The sequence below is a fragment of the Hemicordylus capensis genome, chromosome 1, assembly GCF_027244095.1.
Source record: "Hemicordylus capensis ecotype Gifberg chromosome 1, rHemCap1.1.pri, whole genome shotgun sequence".
In the NCBI taxonomy this organism is placed as follows: domain Eukaryota; kingdom Metazoa; phylum Chordata; class Lepidosauria; order Squamata; family Cordylidae; genus Hemicordylus; species Hemicordylus capensis.
The window spans coordinates 280,903,239-280,913,887 of record NC_069657.1 but is presented as its reverse complement, the minus strand read 5'-3'; the positions used below and the strand labels follow the sequence as shown (position 1 = coordinate 280,913,887).

The window sequence follows — 10,649 nt, the reverse complement described above, 5'->3', positions numbered from 1 at the left end:
ACGTATAGCGCAGTGGCAAGTCATGCTGACAGCTAGCTGGATCTCTGCCGATTTGACTTTGTCATCTAGGCAGGGAGGAGTCTTGAACATGGTGAGTTTCGCCTGTCCCTGAACTGGCATGCGCTTCTTATGTTTCTCGGACTTCTCGTGGTTCTGGAGGTTGCTAAAGCAAGGCAAGATATTGCAGTGGCATAATTTGCAATATGCTTCCTCCGTCCCATCGGAAGCCGTATTCTCCCAAGCTGTGTTGTATTTACGGTTGCTGTCGTAAGTTGCCTTCCACTTCGACGACATGGCTGGTCACAGGAGGAGTTGCACAAAGAGCTTCTGCCTGCTGTTCCTGGGGGCTGTGCTAACTTGCTGTCATCCTCTGTCTTCAGTGCACTGCAGCTGCAATCTTTCCTTTTAATCCAAAGCAAGAGAAGAGAAAATCTCAAACATAAGACACAAACATAAACATACATAACATAAATAAACAAACAAACAAACAAACATCTCAAACATAAGCACAAGAGAAGAGGAAAATCTCAAACATAAACAGGTGAGAGCTAAAACATAAGGCCTCAGGAACCTCAATCAGAAATCCGGAGGCCCCAGGGCCTGAAACCAAATTTCTTTCCCAAAACAGAACTCGTCATAACTTCCATTAAACATTTATCATTCAGTTGACAGAGTGCACCTATTGTCTTCTTTTGCCCCCAGACTAGAACATGGAGAAGTGTACCCAACAAGCTGATGCCATTTTAAGTCTTTCTTCATCAAATCTACTGGCCCATGAATTTAGGAATCAGGGTCCAAAGAGCCACTCAGGCACGTGCAAGCAGTATCTTAGCCTGTGGGTGAACTCTCCTTTTTTCCTCCCAACCACAGCTCCTTTCAGCATGGCAGAGTGCTCACAGGAGTTCCCTCCCACCCATAACTCAAGAGGCTGAAAGGAAACTCTCCAGTTCTGCAACACATGCAGAGTTTCACATGTGTGGTACCTTGGGTACATACATATATTGTGCAAGCACTAAATGGATGGGGCTGGAATATTGTCATATCCCTTGCCCAAAATGATGACTGCAGTGGCACAGGAGAGTCAGGACACTCATCACCATGGTTCAATCATTTGTGATCAATCTAAAAACCACAATTTTCAGAACACCATCTGAATCCGAACCAGACCAGGGGAGGACTTTGGTAAAATGCTGGCCCACAACAATCCATGCAGCACATGACTTCATATCATTTATAATATGCAACCTCAGAAATCAGATCTTTCTCCCCACCATAGCTCCATTTTATATAAAAAAGGAACCTCCAGTGCACGCGATATATTCGCAACGCAATTGCTATATAGTCACGATTCCGCTCAAAGGAAATGATATGCAAGATTTAAAAGGTCTGTACTGAATTCAGATATGCTTCTAACCATTTGTTAACATTTATTACTTAGTTTCTTTTTGTTTGTTATGGTACATTATTCAATACAATCAATAAGCACAAGAGAAGAGAAAAGCTCAAGCATAAACAGCTGAGAGCTACAACATAATGCCTCAGGAACCACAATCAGAAATCCAGAGGCCCCAGGGTCTGAAACCAAATTTCTTTCCCAAAACAGAACTCCTCTGTTTTAGCACCCAATTTAAATCATAGCATTAATAGCATTAATCACAGCATTCATTCATTCATTAGCATTATTAATCATAGCATTAATAAATTAATAGCACCCAATTTAAATCATGTTTTAAAAAAACCCATTTCCTGTGATGCATGCTGTAGTTCCACCTCAAAATTAATACAGCAGCTGAGCAGACATTTAAACCGGCCGCGGGGGGTGTGTGTGGGGGGGGAGATCTGCGACTGAGTGAATGCAGGGGCACAGCTGAGCGGCCGGAAAAGCAAAGTCTCTTATTTTTGCCTTATACTTTTTTATTCATTTTTGACAACACAAAAGGACAAACACAAATGATACAAACACACATAATAAAGCAAAGTCTCTTGGGGAGTTGCACGAATGCACTTGTTTACTTGCCACGGCAACGTGGCTGACCCATCCCCCACCCCCCTCACCCTGACCCGGCGGCCGGCCCCGGCACACGGACGCTCGTGGTGCTTGTTGCCGTGCCCGTGGCGCGACTGGCTGGCCGGCCCGTCGGCACACGGATGCACCACGTGGTGCTTGTTTGCTGCTGCCGCGGCAGCAGCCACCCATGGCGCAACAGTGACTGACCAACCCACCCCACCCAGTCCTCCACCCCCACCCCCTCACCCTGACCCTGCGGCCGGCCCGGGCATGGTTGTGGCCGGCCGGCCGGCAGGCACATGGATGCACGTGCTCGTTGCTTGCCACGGTGGCGCCCCCCCCCCCGCACAACTTACCCACCACCACCCGGTCCCTGACCCGGTAGCGGCGGTTGGGCTGGGCCCGGCAGGCTAGCCTGGCACTGTCTGGCTGGCAGCTGAGCTGACACCCACCCGGGCCCGGCCCTGCTGCACGCACACCTGGTCCCCAGGCCAAGGAGGGAGTAGGGACCGCCGGCACTGCGGCCGGCTCGACGTGAACCAAACGAAGGATGCCCGGCCCGCTGAAGTTCGCCACAACCACACAGAGCAGCCCACACACAGCTCAGCTAGCACACTACAGCAGCACACACACACTCACACCACCGACCTCCTGCAGTCCTCCTGCACTGCACGGGAACGCTGCTGCGTAGCTGAAACTTGAAAGTGAAGTCCTCCTCTCAGTCTCTAATGGCTATGGGGTAGTACGTGCTGGCTGCTCTGAGAGTCTGAGCTCTCACCGAGAGTCCTCTCCATCCGAAAGAGAGGAGAGGAGAGCTCAGAGGCGTCTCAGAGAGAGTCAGTACAGTCGTAGTCGAGTCGAGCTGAGCAGTCGACCATGACCGTCCGCACGCGCTCGGTGATGTGGTGGTGGGTCGTCGGGTGTCTGGCGGGCCGGGTCCGTCCCTCCGTAGTCTCTCTCTCTCTAGCTGCTGTAGTGCTTGAGCTGAGCAAGCAAGGCAAGCACGCGCGGAGCGGGGAGGCTGGCTGGCGGGGGGGGGCGGGGAAAGAAGGGGAGGAGTAGGAGTGGAGGACAAGGAGAACGAGTGCAGCAGTATGCACGTGGCAGGCAGCACGTGCAAGGGGGGGCGGAGGAGCCTGGGGGAAATCTGTAAGGCCCACGCGGCGGTGGGCTGGGCTGTGTGTCATGTGACTGATGTCTTCTATGAATTGATGATAATTGATTATGATGATGATGCGGTGGTGACGACGATGGTGGTGGACGACGACTGGACGTGATGACGTCAGTGATGACGCACACACGCAGCCACTCATGCACGCTTCCTCTCTGGCTTTTGGGCTTTTTTCATCGGCTGCTGAAAAAAAGCCAAAAATAAGCCAAGAAGCCAAACTGTTTTTGCTGAGCCAAGTGCCTTGAAAAAAGCCAGTTTGGCTTTTAAAAAGCCCGTCTGGCAACCCTAACCAGTGGTTCCAAGTTTACATTCAAGGGGGAGGGGTACATACTAGCTCCCTCACAACCCTAGACAAGTCAGCTGGACATGAATTTGCTGAAGTTCATGATATTCATGAGAAGCAAGCCAAAATATTCCTTGGGCATGCAGCTTGAGTGTGTCTTTGGAATCCTTGCCATTATAAGGAGGCTTATACATATACTAAGCCTTAGAACAATTATTTTGTGCTAAGCCTCATATAATGAATTCTGTGGCTGAAATGATATGCAGTATTACAGAACTGCAAGGCTGTGCCTTGGAACTGTTATAGACTTGGAAGGCAGCCCTTGCACAAGTGCCTGTTCTTAACATCATTGGCTGCCTTCCAAGTCTGCAGCAGCCCCAGGGCATAGCGTTACAGCTGTGTGTCATGTCATCCCATTGTCTTAAAGCAGTAAAATATTGGTGTGTGCAGTATTGTTGTCTTCCCACTGCCCTTTCTGTTTTTGTTTTAACAAAACAAAAACCAGGATTATTTTTCTGTCACAATAGGTTCACCAGCAAAAATGCCAAAAGCATTTAAAAAGAAAAATATCTATGCATTTAGAAGATTAGAATGTAAATTACCATTTTTATCCCAAGTCTGTTTAGTTGGAAGCAGTTCTCATGTATTTCAATGATCCTTCCTTTTAAAAAAGAAAGGGTACTTAGGAGCATTACCTATCAGTTGCTGGAAATGTTATGAATCCTCTGGGCTTCGAAAAACTAAATCGCATGAGGCATTTCATTTTGCCACTTACTGAACACTTTGTACTACTACATTATTCTTTAAAAAAAAAAATGGAACATATGAGAAGGAGAAAGGATGAACTTTGTCCTCCTGGATGACTTTGCTGCTGTTTCATTGCAATTCCAAAGTTCATCCTTTAATAGCATGGGATTACACAGCATTATCATCTTCTTCAGATTGACTCAGGTAGCACTATTTTTATTTAATCTGCATTAAGGTATCATTGTGCATCTTTGGTCTTGCAGTGTAGCGGTAATGCGATTTGCTATTTTTATAAAAAATTAACATGGCTGAATAAATCCTGTCACTACCAAGAACTGAAAAGATTAGTCATGAACTCCAGTGCTTTTCTTTTATTGGTGAGATGCTGCACTCTAAAGAGAGTTAGACACTGATAGCTGGTGTCAGGGCAGTCTAATCTCTCAATTTTTGGTACCCTTCTAGGAAAGACTGAACATTTCAGCAGAAGGAAAGTTACATATACTCAAATGTTGATACCATGTTCTGGACAACATTTGGGAAATACAAGACCTAATATATTAAGATTTGAAACTGTTGAGACTTGTGGCAAGTTTCAGAATTGCTGCTTAAACAGTCTGAATCTGAATTCTTTGATAAATTCCAGTTGTTGTAGACAATTCGCACAAATACTCCACCCCATCACCATGATATCTATTATAAAATATATATACTTTAGACATGTGGAGCGACTTGGGCATGCCCTGAAGCATTTTTGTCGTCTTTGAACAGCTGACCCTCCCCATCCCATATAACAAATTGCTTTTGAAATCCCCTCCCCCCATTTAAAAAGAGTTTTTGTGTGTGTAGTTTGGGGTGATGTTCTTTGAAAGATACAATCCTGAAGTGAGGAATTACTTGGGTGTATGGAATTTGTAGGGGGTTTGGATCTTGGCCAAATCAAGCATTATCATTATTAGCTGGCATCCACATTAATAAAGCACACGTTCAGCGTGCTACATTCCAGACTAAAACAGTGTAGGAACTCCTGTGTGTGTGTGTGTGCAATTTTCAGCGATCACCCCTTCCTCCTAAAGTGTTCTATGCCACCCAAAACTATGTCCCTGAGGGTCATGCAGCCCCCAGGGACATATGTTAGGGTGTCATAGATCGCTTTAGGGGAGATCTGTGAAAATCTCACACTCGCACCCCTGCATAAGTGTCTGCACTGCTTTACTGTGGAATCAGCATGTGGAGCGTGAGCTACCTTTGCTAGATGCATAATTTGGATGTCAGCCATTATTTATTATTTATATGTCACTTTTCAGCAACAACAAAAGTTCTCAAAGTGGTGCTGAGAATGCAGGACATCCTATCAGACTGAGCAGGAAGACAGTTAATTCTCAGGTATGTTGATGATTTAGTGTCTGATTCTAAACACAGAATTGTATCCATTGCTTTTTAATTGTGCTTTCTTTCATGAAAGTGTTTGAGATAAGAGTCGCTGATGTTCTTTGATCAGCAAAGTATTTAATACCCTGGATTTGAGAAAATAAAGGCTTTCCCCCCCATTGAGACTAGTTTATTGGACAAGTGAACTTTAGGAAACTTTTCATGTGTCAGGACAATGAAGTCCTGACCTGTCCTGAGAGCTCAACTGTAGATTTGCATACATGTGGTCTGATGGAGAACTTGGTAACAGAGAAATCCTTAGAAAATCACAGGATATTCTACTCCACTGACTCCACTCCCACCCCTGCATATAAAGTCTCCATTGCTGCTGTTTGAGGGAGCTTGACATTAATTGAGATGCGGTATGTTCTGCTGCCTTATCTAGCCAAGCCTCTATAATGCATATCATATTGATGATGGTGATGCTGGATGGTTCCAGTTTTTTGGCCATTGACCTGCTATCAAATAACAGCACCCTAAGAAGCAATGGGCAGTTGGTCCAACTTTTCTGTCACTAGAGATTGTCACTTATTGTCTTTCCAACATGTGACTATCTAGATCCTAGAGTTCTAGGTGAACAGCAGGTAAATCAGCCATTCAGTTTGCACATGAAATGTTATATTGATAGAAAAGCTGAAACGAAGGGATATGTGGTGGTGGTAAAGTCAGCTGATCCCTGAGTAAAACATTGCAGCTGGGATATGGTATTGATTTCAGAGCCAAATGACAGCTGTGTTGCATGGCTTTTGGGAAATGAGAAACTGTAATATTGAGAAATAAATGGCATTTTAAACTAATGGCAGCTTTCTAAAATGTTTGCACTGAAATTGCTTTCTGGAGGGTACCACTTTTACTAGTACACAAGGGCTGTTGTCACTTTAGATGCTGGTAAAACTGCTTCAGTCCATGAGAGTCTTTCGGCACTCAGTTCTGCTTCTTAAGGCAATGTTTTCCAGAAGTACATTATTTTCAAGCTAAATTATTTATCTTAATTCCCTTTACATGAGTGACCTCCTTAGTGCTGAACCCAGAAGTGTATGTGTGTTGGGAGGACTGCATTTCATGAGCATTTGTACCACTGTGAAAACACACAACTCCATTTGATTCCCCCCCTCCCTTCAGAAGGATGCAAACTATTTGCAAGGGGTCAAGAGGAAACACATTCCCATTTCAGAGACAATATAAATAGCAACCATAAGGTTGATGCTAATCAGGATTGGGTCCACAGTGTGTCATGGGCTGTAACTCTTTCCCCTGTTGTGATCCTGTGTCAATGGAAGTTTCGTCTCTGGGGGAAATAGCTCTGGGAGGCGTGATCTGGACTTAATCAGAGCAAAGAGTTAAAGCCCCCTCTCCTCACATCGCTGTCCCCCTCTGGATTGGGCCCTCCACAACTTTTATTTATGTTAACACCCACACCCAGCTGAACTACACTTTCAATCTAATATGTAGTTTGGCTCTAAGTGGAGCTGCAACTTTGTAGCTTAAATGATACTTGCACATTCCTTCCCAGTTATCTTGAGTGGTGATCTACCTAATTGTCTGCCTTCTGCACCTGCCAATTCATGGATTGCTTTGTTCTCCAGTATGTTATAGTATGGACAGTGGTTCTAATGATATTTAAATTACACTTAACTACTTCTTTATTGCTGTTATGCTGCTGTTTTCCAGTTAGTGTTCAATGTGTTCTTATAACAGCATGAATATATAAGCATGGTGCAAACTCCTCTGATGGTCAAGAACAGAAAATAAGTTTGTCCAGTTCAAAGATGTGAAAGCAGAGACATCGTAGTCCTTGTCAAAGGAAACTCTAGTGTAACTTGAACATTGGATTGCTTTTTGACAATGCCTTTGCAAGCATTCAGGTTTCATTATGCTTTAGCAACCTTTGAGATTTGAACTGCACATTTGGAAAAAAAAAACAATAGAAGGGCTCTGAATGTTGCCTTGCTTGCAAAATTGCTCCCAACTCTTTTGGAGGGAGGTCTCTCATATGGTCTGAATAGTGCTGGCTCGCTGGTTGGTCTTTTTCTTCTTCTTTTAAAACATCTTGTAAGCCCTACAATGGTATGTTGCTGGAGTTCAGGCTCCATTTTTGTAGGTAGAAGACCAGGGTCTACATGAAGTGAGGGGAAATTGTTCAGAAGTACTCAGGGAAAGGCCTCTGCCTTGGAGAGCTGCTCTCAGTCAGAGTAGGCAGTGATGGGCTGGGCTGGTTGGACCTGTGTGTGTCTGATGACTAAATAAGGCAGTTTTATACACATCACAAGATCCCATATGCACAACCAAATGACATCACTAGCATTTTCCAACTCTGATCATCTATCTGCCTTGGGGAGAACTGATCCTGGCACACAGTAATAACACTAACATCAGTGATAATTGGATAGTGGTTATAGACACATGGCCTACAGGACTTAGTAAGGAAAACAGTACAATGTTCCTGATAATTACTTGTGAACATGGCTCTCTTTCCTTCCCTTTCCACCAGTAGTATGTGAGCACCTTTTTGGTCACGGAATTGCACTGTGTACATAGCCACTACACTACTGGAGCAAAGACACATTCCTGTGGTGTTAGTTAACGTTAGTCATCAGGTTGAGGCAGACCTGCTCAACATTACCCCACCCCCAGCAGTGTTCCCTCTAAGCACATGCCTGCACTCAAAAGTTTTTTGATGTCGGCTTAGTTAATTATAGATCCTGCTCAGATTGAATCAGGAAGGCCCCACTCTGAATGCATGTATGCACACACTGCCTTGATACTCGCTTCCAGAACAAAATTCATTCCGCACACAGATGGAAAAAATTAGAGAGATCACTGCCCCCCAGCTGTTTTTGGACTACAACTCCCATAATCCCCAGCCATGGTGGGCAATAGCCAGGGATTTTAGGAGCTGTAGGCCAGCATCTGCAAGAGCACCACAGTTGAGCAGCCCTGGGTTAAGGAGTTAACATCAGTCATCAGGTTATGTGAAGGTTCATCCTATTTAGATTGGCCCAGTTCAGGACAAATCGAACTTCTTGTTGAATCACAAATTGAATGCCAGGGGTGTCAGACTCGGATCTGGTGGTGGGCCAGATTGGATTCCAATGCACCTCTGGGGACCACACATAGTCTTGTGCCACCTTCTGTCGCCTCATGTCCACCTCACACACCACCTTCTGTCTTCCTCCTTTCCGTCTCTCATATTTCCTTTCTCCCCCCACCCTGCACCACTTTCCCTGCCATTTCTATTAACTGAATTCACTGTTTCTCACACCAAAATACATTGACAGAAATTGTTTGTTTGTTTGTTTGTTTGTTTGTTTGTTTGTTTGTTTGTTTAAAGAAGAGATTCTGAACATATCTGCCAATACCAGATATTGCATGGACCATCTTGCCATTCTCCCCTCTTCCTCTCTCCCTTGCAGAAGTGTTGCTAGGTACTTAAAAGATCCAGGGCTTACAGCCCCCCCACATTTTGACAATTAAACCCTTTCATGCTCTCTTCAAAGTATCCAACAATCTCCTGCCCACTAAAAATTTCACTGCTAAAAATGAATCTCCTTTTCCTCCTGCAACAGATTTCTCCTGCAATCAGCACAAGCACAGTTGAGAATCAGTGTGGTGTAGTGTTTAGAGTGTTAAGACGAGGATTGGGGGATTTGTGTTTCCCATTCAGTCATGAAACTCACTGTGGAACTTTAGGTGAAACACTCAGTCCTCCAGACCTGCCTCACAGGATTGTTGTTAGGATAAAAGTGGGGAAGGAAGAACATGTACAAAACTGCGGAGGGAAAACAGGATGTCTGTCATTATTTTTATATATATATATATATATATACACACACACACACACACATATACACTAGCTTAACCCATGCAGAGCATCTGCACACTAGTACTTGATTGCTCCTCTCACCCCCTGCCACAGCCCCCCTCACCTCAAAGATCTCTCCACCTTCACCTGAGCCACACTCTTGCTCCTCCCTCCTCCATCCAGTTGCTTCCATATCTCTCTTGGTCACTCCTCCATCCCTTTACTCCATTCCCCTCACCCGTCTTGGTCACGGCTGCAGTGTGGCTGGCGCCTATTGGCCAAGCTGAAGCCCCCTATCCCCAGAGACCTCCCCATCCTCACCCAAGCCCCGCTCCTGCTCCTTCCCACAGGAGGAGGAATAGCAGCAGCAGTTGACTGGGCCCTTCCTCGCTGTCGCCACTGCCATGGCCACTCATTCCCCTCAGGCTTGAGGCCTGTCCCTTGCCTTCCTGCTTCCCTATGCCAATGGCCTCGATAGCCCCAAAACAGCAGCAGTGGTTGACTGGGCCCTTCCTTGCTGCCAATAGGTGCTGCCATGGCTGCTCGTTCCCCCAAGCTATTGACAGGCTCAGGCCCATCCCTCACCCTTCCTTCTTTCTCTCTTCCCATCCCTTCTGTTTCTCTCTCCTCCACTCGCTCTTCTTCTGTCTTTCTTCCCCCTCTTCAATTTTTCTTTCTCTCTCTCCCCCTTCCTGAATTAACAGATCTTGTTTCCTCATCTAATTCATACAGTGGCAGCTTCCTTCTCCTGAAGGGGCTCGTTGCTCCCTCACGACCCCTCTCTTCGCAGACCCCTGCCCATTATCCTTTGATAGATAGATAGATTCCTCTCCTCTACAGTCAAGAACATCTTCTGACCAGTAGCAGTTGCATTCCATTTGACCTTAACCTTCACAGGCACCTCCTCCCTCTCTGCATATGGTATCTCCACTGCCCAATCAACATGGTGCTTCTGCTTGCGAACTCTCGTGAGAGCTGCTACTCACGAGATTAGCCACGGGTACACCTTAGAGAATTATAAAAATACTCTCTCTCTCACCTGGTGCAGAGCATCTGCGCCCCTAGTTCTCCCTGTCTCTCCCCACCCACTGCCGCTTCTCCTTCTCACCCAGCGGCTGGCCAGCCTGGTCTCTAGTTTGCCGCCGCTACCGCCTTCTTCTCCACCCCCTGCCATTTCCCCACCAGCCTCCACCGCTGTTCCCCCTCCTCA

The 10,649-nt window shown here is 45.9% G+C and overlaps 1 protein-coding gene across 8 annotated transcripts in view; it reads left to right on the top strand.

Moving 5' to 3' along the window:
* Window positions 1-10,649, top strand: part of HPCAL1 (hippocalcin like 1) — a 145,818-nt gene that overhangs the window by 52,016 nt on the left and 83,153 nt on the right. For 6 of the 8 annotated variants that reach the window (XM_053285671.1, XM_053285670.1, XM_053285674.1 and 3 more), the window contains one exon: window positions 5,514-5,592. The exons of the other annotated variants lie outside the window; for them this stretch is intronic. The gene's annotated coding sequence lies outside the window, so the exon portion shown is untranslated. The remainder of the gene's footprint in view (window positions 1-5,513; window positions 5,593-10,649) is intronic. 8 annotated transcript variants of the gene reach the window in all.